At 45.9% G+C, this 7,509-nt stretch overlaps 1 pseudogene; it reads right to left on the minus strand.

Moving 5' to 3' along the window:
• Positions 1-204: 204 nt before the first annotated feature.
• On the minus strand, positions 205-6,259 carry LOC118853491 (annotated as a pseudogene).
• Between the last annotated feature and the right edge of the window lie 1,250 nt (positions 6,260-7,509).

Raw genomic sequence — 7,509 nt, forward strand, 5'->3', positions numbered from 1 at the left:
ATTCTGCCCAAAGACTCACAATGAAGGAAAAGTCTCTGCTTCCAAAGAGCTTCCCTGCCACCTCACCCTGCCGCAACATTGAAAAATGAAGCCAAGAGCCCAGCACAACTGACAACCTTTATTTTCTAAAAACACTGGGTGGGGGGGGGAGGGGGGGCAAGGGTGGCATGCTGGAGAGAGGAGAGCTCCTCCTCAGGGGAATCATCAGTAGATAGTTTCCTCTTTGGGAGGCTGCAGTTCTCCCATGTGCTGGCCACCCATCTGCACTTGGTGCAGCAGGAAGGCACTGGCTGGCCCATCCAGCTGGGTCCAACTGCTCTTCTCACTGGCCTTTGCCCTCCTCTGGTTTCTAGTCTCCTCCCAGCAGGCTGGCTCCATCATACAGCTCTCTGTGGGAACAGCAAAAGAAAAAACCCAAGGCATGGAGTTATATGAAGTTGGGCCACAGCAAGAAGCCATGCAGTTAAAAACTGGGAAAATGAAGTAGGTCCAGGAGGCTGCAATATTTTCCTGAATTAGTGCAGGATCTGTAGGGTGGGATGGTGGCCAGAAGCAAGAAGACACAGTGTGGCTGGGGGGAAGGGAGGACTCTTTCCTCATCTGTTAGGACCAGCTGTCCCAGAGGCCATCCCTGAGCCCTACAGGGTCCCAGGGAAATAACCCTAATTCCCAGTGACCACCCCAGGGTGGGTGAGTCCCTGGGATTCCCTTTAGCCCCACTTAAAGGGGGATCGATTATCCAGGTGTGTTCAGGACTCAGAATATTGCTTCCAGCACCTTTCGTTCCTTTCAGTTCAACATTCCACAAATCGATTAAAAGTCTCCTTTGTTCAGAGCCCTGTACTGGCCACCAGTGAAGATACAACATTTAGATAACATAAGATCCCTGCCTTATGCAACTTACAGTTTAGTGGTGTTGAGGTGAAGCAGGAGGCCAATACAGATATCCCAGCTCACACCTGGGCACATATTTCTCCCTCCAGTCTGGTATGTTGGTCTTTGAGATTCAACGTTATATAATAGAAAGAGTTCTGATTTGGGGGTCAGGTAAGACCTGGGTTCAATTCCTACCATCGACACTAGTTATGTGGTTTTGGGGGAATCACTAAACTTCTTTTGGTTTCTATGTCCTCCCCTGGACCTATCTTACCAACCTGTCAGGGCCATTGTGAAACTCAAATAAGGTAGTATATGTAAGTGCTATGTAAATGTCAGTGAATACAGTTATTCAGTGTATCTGCACATGCACACACACACACACACACACACACACACACACAGCCCCTCTCTGAGAGCTTTCCTCAAATGTCTGAAATAAAATGACTGAAATGCAATGGTCATTTGAATCCACCATCTAGCAAACAAGGACACTCCATGTCTTCAGGGTTTACTGTCCCTTGACAATAACTAATGACAAGGTCAGGCTTAAGGTTTTTTGGGTGGGAGAATGTCAGGTGACTTCTGCGCTTGACCACTACCCTTGTTTCCTGAGAGTAGGAAAATCACCTTCTAGGAAACTAAGTCTGCATTGTCCTCTCAAGTGTATTCAATATAGATATATATGAGTGGCCATCCGATCAACATTTGTAGCAAAAGGAAGTTCTGCCTTTAGCCAGTGCTAAACTTCTGTGGCCTCTGGCTCCCCGACTCCATACTTTTCCCAGTAGAATTGTTTTGTCCTCAGTTTTACTGCTCAGCCAGCTTCTGATGGGCCCTTGCCTTCTAGTCTGAGTGGCAGGCCATGTTCTCTCGCTTTGCTTCTCTGGTCCGTACTCAAGGAGCTGTTCTGGAGTTAGTTAAGGTTCTCCCTTCCTGAGTTGGATCAGTCTTTGTAAACCCAGCGCATGCCTCTGTTTTATTCTTTTTAGCAACTGCTCATAATTAGGCTGCTTATCTTCTCTCTGAATAGTCATTAGACTGTGTACAACAGTATATGATGGTGTCAAAAGCTCTGCCCCCTCATTCCAATCTGACCCTTTCTGCCTTCTTGTGTACCCCACCTCTTTCTATAAGCCTCAGTAGTAGAATATCCACCCATGTTACCACTTTTTCCCTTTTGTACTGGATGGTACCTACTAACCTAGTAGATTCCCACCCATACATCCTGCTCCCCCCTACACACAAAGTACCCCTCTAACTACCTTTAAAAAAAACTACATCCCTCTCAACATGATTTCAGAATTGTCCTTCATACTGCACACACACGTTTTTTGCCTTTCCTTGCTATGTCCTTTCATGATTTCCATTAGACTACCCCACCTTTTTTGCTTTATTTACCATCTTGGGTGCTTGACAATACCATAGGGTTACAGTTGCATAATCAATCCAAACGTCCACCTACCCTATGCTATGAAGTTTTATCCAGTAAAGTGAGTAGAAGACTTAGGTGAAAATGATCATAAGAATACAGGTCCCCTTCTGAGCACTCTAATGTGAGTCTGTGACTTCTCTTTGGAATGGGAGATCTAATCCTGCACTGTCTGGAGAGAAAGACTCTTTTCCCAACATAAGCTAACTTTTCAGCTTGTCCACTGGTGAGCTCTCTCTTCCTGCTGAAGTTTCTGATTTTATGCAATCAGATTCCACTCTTCTCAAAGGAAGGGGATATAGTGACCCATCTTCAGGCACTATTTCTTTCTATCACTACAGGAGAGATTTTTGAATGATCTAGCAATTAGTACACACATGCACACATGCGCACATACACACACACACACATATGAGACAGAAAATCCCTGTTGCAATTTATTACTGAAGATCTCCCCAAATCTTTTCTAGCCCATTTTGACATTTGTGTGTCTTTATTTTTAGACTCAGAATTTACCCCTAGAAATCAAAGCTCTCTTTGTGGTTTACTACGCATTGCTTCATGCCACAGTTCTAAAGATTTGGCCTCTGTTTTGATCAACTGTACTTAGCAAATCAATAACACAAGAGGAAGCAAGCAAGCATGCAGGACCAGGGAACATTTTCAAAAAACCAAACAATTAAACAGCTACACAAATATAGATAATTACAATTAAACAGTGCACACTATCCATTTTTTTTTTACTAGACTTCAGATTTAATTGTCATAGGGAGCTGGAAGTGAGGAACTTCTTCAAATGCAAATTGGCACCTGCACTGTAATTTATAATCTTAGAAAACTTCCTGGGCCACTGAGAAGGCAAATGACTTGTCCAAGGTCACACAGCTACTATGTATCAAGGCGAAACTTGGACCCAAGTCTTTCTGAATCTGAGGCCAGCTCTCTATCCACTATGACACTCTAACCAACAACTAGCATATGAAAAGACAAGTAAAATAAATTAATTCAATGCTACATGCAAGTAAGCAGAAATATTATCATTTATGAAATAAGCAGCAATATTTCAAAATTGGCTGGAAGGATTTTTTTAGGATTCCCCCCTGCCATCCTAAGATAAAATTGAGCTAAAAAGGAAATAATTTTCAACACAAAACACTAAGAAACTTTAAAAAGCTTCTCAGGATGAGCAGAAGACTGGGCTATATATATTACCAGCATTGCAGCAGATCCCAGCAGCAGCACAGTGCCCTCCATTCCCACAGGGTTTCTGGCCAGACTGGCATGGGGAGGGAAGGTAGCTCTCTTCCTGGCACCTCAGGCTCTCAGCAGTGCCCATGTAGCAGCCTAATTCATCTCCACAGCAGATGCTGGGCCCAAAGCAACGCCCTTTGCTCCTAGGACCACAGGTGAGACACTGCAGGGAGGAGCAAGGTTTAGGGTGAGCAAATACACAATCTTTATCCCCTGTAAGAGTGTATCCATTTGTCCCCACCTTCCATACTTGACATCTTCCTTTTTCCTCAGCTCTTCCCAGCCTCTCCTCTTCTCCCTTCCCTTATGCTTCCTTTAATGCTCTGCCATACTCCCACTTCTTCTGTCTTCTCCCTTCTTCCTTTTCTCCTCTGCTTCCCTTAATCCTTTCTTCTCCTCTCCCTTGCTACTATCCTCTCCTTCCTTCTCTCCTTCTACCTTCTTCTTTCTTTCTTCTCCCATTCTCTCCTCTCACACACCCCCCCAATACGCTTTTCCTCTCTTTGACTCTCTAGCTTTTCTTCTTTTCTTCTGTTCTATCCTCCTCTTTCCTCTTCCCTTCTTTCTGTTCTCTTCAGGTGTCTCCCAAGGACTCTGCCTAACCCGTATAGGACCTCTCCTTCCTTAAAAGAGCTGCCTGCCAGAATTCAAGTTTGGGGATCTGTGTTGTCCTCTCCCAGCCTATTCAACCACCTACCTGCATTCTGCTCAGGCAAGCCTGTCTTTCCTAGCCTTCCTTTTTAACCTAGTCACCTCTTTTCTGACCCTAGAACCCTCTCAGCTCACTGGAAACTGGGCCTGGGCTTTTCCACCTTGATGAAAAATTGAAAGATGGACTGGGCAAGTTGGGGAGAAGGGGAGAAGGGCAGGCAAAAGAAACTGCTTAGCTTGCCCTGTCTAGTTGCTGGCCAGGGTGCTGAAGCAACTAATCTTCATGATCTGGAGGCACATAGCACAAAGAAACTGGTCCCTCCCTAAATGAGACACCAGGCACTTGGGCAAAAAAGTCTGGGGAAGGAGAGCACACCTTTCATATGCTCAGCAGGTACTACTTTGGTGGTGAAGACAAGACCAGATTTTCTCCGGTTCCTCTGAAAACTGAATAGAAGGGAAAGGTGAGAAATGCAGTAGATGGTAATTACGTAAGAGGTCTAGTGGAGGAGGAAGTGTCAGTCACTCTAGCTTGAAAAAGCCCTCCTCAGTCTGCACTGGTACCCACATAATGTTAAAAGACCTCAAGGAAAAAGCCCACCATTTTAGGTGGAGCTCTGTGAACTATCTATTGGGATGCATGGACAAGGAGTGTGGAGGGACTGTGATCTGCATTATTGGAGTGCATCCTCCCATAAGGGAGATCATAGATCCCTTGAAAGGAAATCCAACAGAACTCCCTGGAAGGGAGCAAAGTTACACTGAGAGTTGCTCCTGCTTTTTTCTGGAAAGTTCTAACACCTCATTCCACTTCTCTGCCCATAATGTGGCTCAGGAGGTGACTTCTGGGCTTAAAATGGAAGCTGAAAATCCTATCTTTGGTGAGCTGAAAGGCCTAGCCCATCAGAGACAGAGAATGTCTGAAAAATCAGCTGTCCCCCTTCTCCCATCCAGCTGGACTCTTCAGAGATAGCACCTTTTGGGCTCCAGGAAACCTGTTCTATTCTAGCATAGCAGAGGAGCCCTGCCCTGCTCCCTGCCGGCAGCCTCTGCCTTCTTATCTTTCACTCTCCCAATCCCTCAGTGTCTCCTGATTCTTCTTAATTCTTTTTCTGCTCCCCTTTGCCTCTCTCCTTTTCTCTCTGTGCGCTCCCTCTAGCACATGGTAGCCCTCACCCTATGTCCCTCTCTCTGCCTCATGCTCCCTTCTCTCCCTGCCTCACTCTGCCTCTGCCCCTTTCTGTCTCACTTTGCCTCCCTCTCCATATTTATGTTCCCCCCCTTTCCTATTTTTTCTCTCAGTCTCTCTTCTCAAATACCCTCTCTTTGACTTCCCTTACTCCCTTAATCTTTGCCCACTGTGCACTCCTGTTTTTTTTATGAGCCCCTTCCCACACCAGACAAACTGCTGTAGGAATACTGGATGGGCCATTCAGGCCCAGGACTCCCCTTTCTTCCCAGAGAAGCTGGTGCTTCCCTAAGTGAAATTCCAGAAATGCTATTTCATGCCACTCACATGAAGAACCCTGACCTAGCCAGCCATACCTGTCTCATCTCTGTGTCAGACAGGGAGCGCTTGCCTCCCCTTGGACAGTTCTGGAAGTAGCAGGCAGAGGTGAAAGTGAGAAGGCAGAGGAAGCAGGCCAGCAGCCTGGCATCAGGCATCTTGGCAGCAGGTCTGGAGGCTGGTCTCTCGCTGGGGTTGCTTCAGTGAACTGAGCTATCCTTGGTTCTTGGCATTAGGGCTCTCAGCTGCTTATTTATACCCCGACAATATCCCCTTGGAGACTCCCATGATGAGGCAGCCTCTTTCCTCTCCCTCCCCATTCCCCCTCCTACAGCTCCCAAGTGTCTCTCCATGAACCCTAAGCAGGAAGAGAATTCAATCCTGGTGATTCAAGACTCAGGCTCAGAGCCTGCCTGCCTGTGTGTGTGGCCTGTGGACATGTGTGCACCTGTGTATGTATGTCTATGCAGATGTTCAGATGTTTGCTAATGTCTGAACTTCTGTTGGATGAGGGACTCTTGATTGACCTTTGAGTGTGTCATTCACTACTGTGGGAGTAGAATTGTAATGTGTATGTCCAGATCTTCTCCCTGTCTCTATGTATATGCATTTAATTATAACAGTAAGGTTTGTGAAGTACTTTACAAATATATTTTTATCCCCATAACAACCATGTGAGATAGGTACTATTAGAATCCCCATGAGGAAATTGAGGTAGACTGAAGTTTAGTGACTTGATCAGGGTCATTCAGTAAGCACCTGAAGCAGGATTAGTCAGGCCCAGGGCTCCCCTCTCCTCCCAGAGAAGCTGGTGGTTCCCTAAGTGAAGCAGGCTGTCCTGACCCCAGGTCTAACACTTTCTCTACTGTTCCACTAGCTGCTCTACACTTGTGAGAATGCCTGTTCCTGAGGCTGTCTCTCCAAGTGGAAGTAGCAAGACCTCAGTCCAGTGATTTATTCAAATTCTCCAGACTTATTTTCTCCAGATCATTCTAAATGTTGATTCCTCCCCCTACTTTTCCCACCACCACCTCCAGGATTTAAAGGAGTCCTAGAAAATAAGGCAGTTTCCAGGTCATAGACCCAGACCCCTGGGGAGAGGGAACTCTGGAAGGGCTTTCCAGATGCCCAGAAGGAAGATGGGAGAAATTCCAAGACCCGAAGTTGGTGGCTATGAACTGTATTTCCTTTCTATCCTCTTCCTTCTTGGGAATGGCCTGGAACTAGAGATCAGGGCTGGGGATATCTTCAAAACCATCCTAGAAGCTCAGGCAGCAAGCTTTTAAAAAAGGTCCTAGACCCTGTCAGCAATCAGAGGAAGTTTAGGGTCTTCTCAGAATGGTGTTTTTACATGAATAAAATACAGTACCTATGACCACAAGGGAAACCAAATCTATTGAAATATAGTTGTCAAAATTTCAGAAGAAAGGCAAGTTTTGGGACTCTAGATTAAGCACCTTTGCTTTAAAGGAGGCTAGGTGGCCCACTGGGTAGAGCACCAGGCCTGGAGTCAGGAAGACTCATCTTCCTGAGTTCAAATCTGTCCTCAGACACTTACTAGCTGTGTGACCCTGGGCAAGTCGCTTAACCCTGTTTGCCTGAGTTTCCTCATCTATAAAATTAGCTGGAGAAGGAAATGGCAAACATTCTACTGTCTCCACTGAGAAAACTCCAAATGGGGTTACTAAAAGTCAGACACAACTGAAAACAACTGAAAAGCACAGCCTTCTGATGGAAGTTAGCCATGAGGATATCTGCATAGTAATAGACTTTTCTGGATCTGGAAAGCCTT

This window comes from Trichosurus vulpecula, chromosome 6 (assembly GCF_011100635.1).
Source record: "Trichosurus vulpecula isolate mTriVul1 chromosome 6, mTriVul1.pri, whole genome shotgun sequence".
Classification (NCBI taxonomy): Eukaryota; Metazoa; Chordata; class Mammalia; order Diprotodontia; family Phalangeridae; genus Trichosurus; species Trichosurus vulpecula.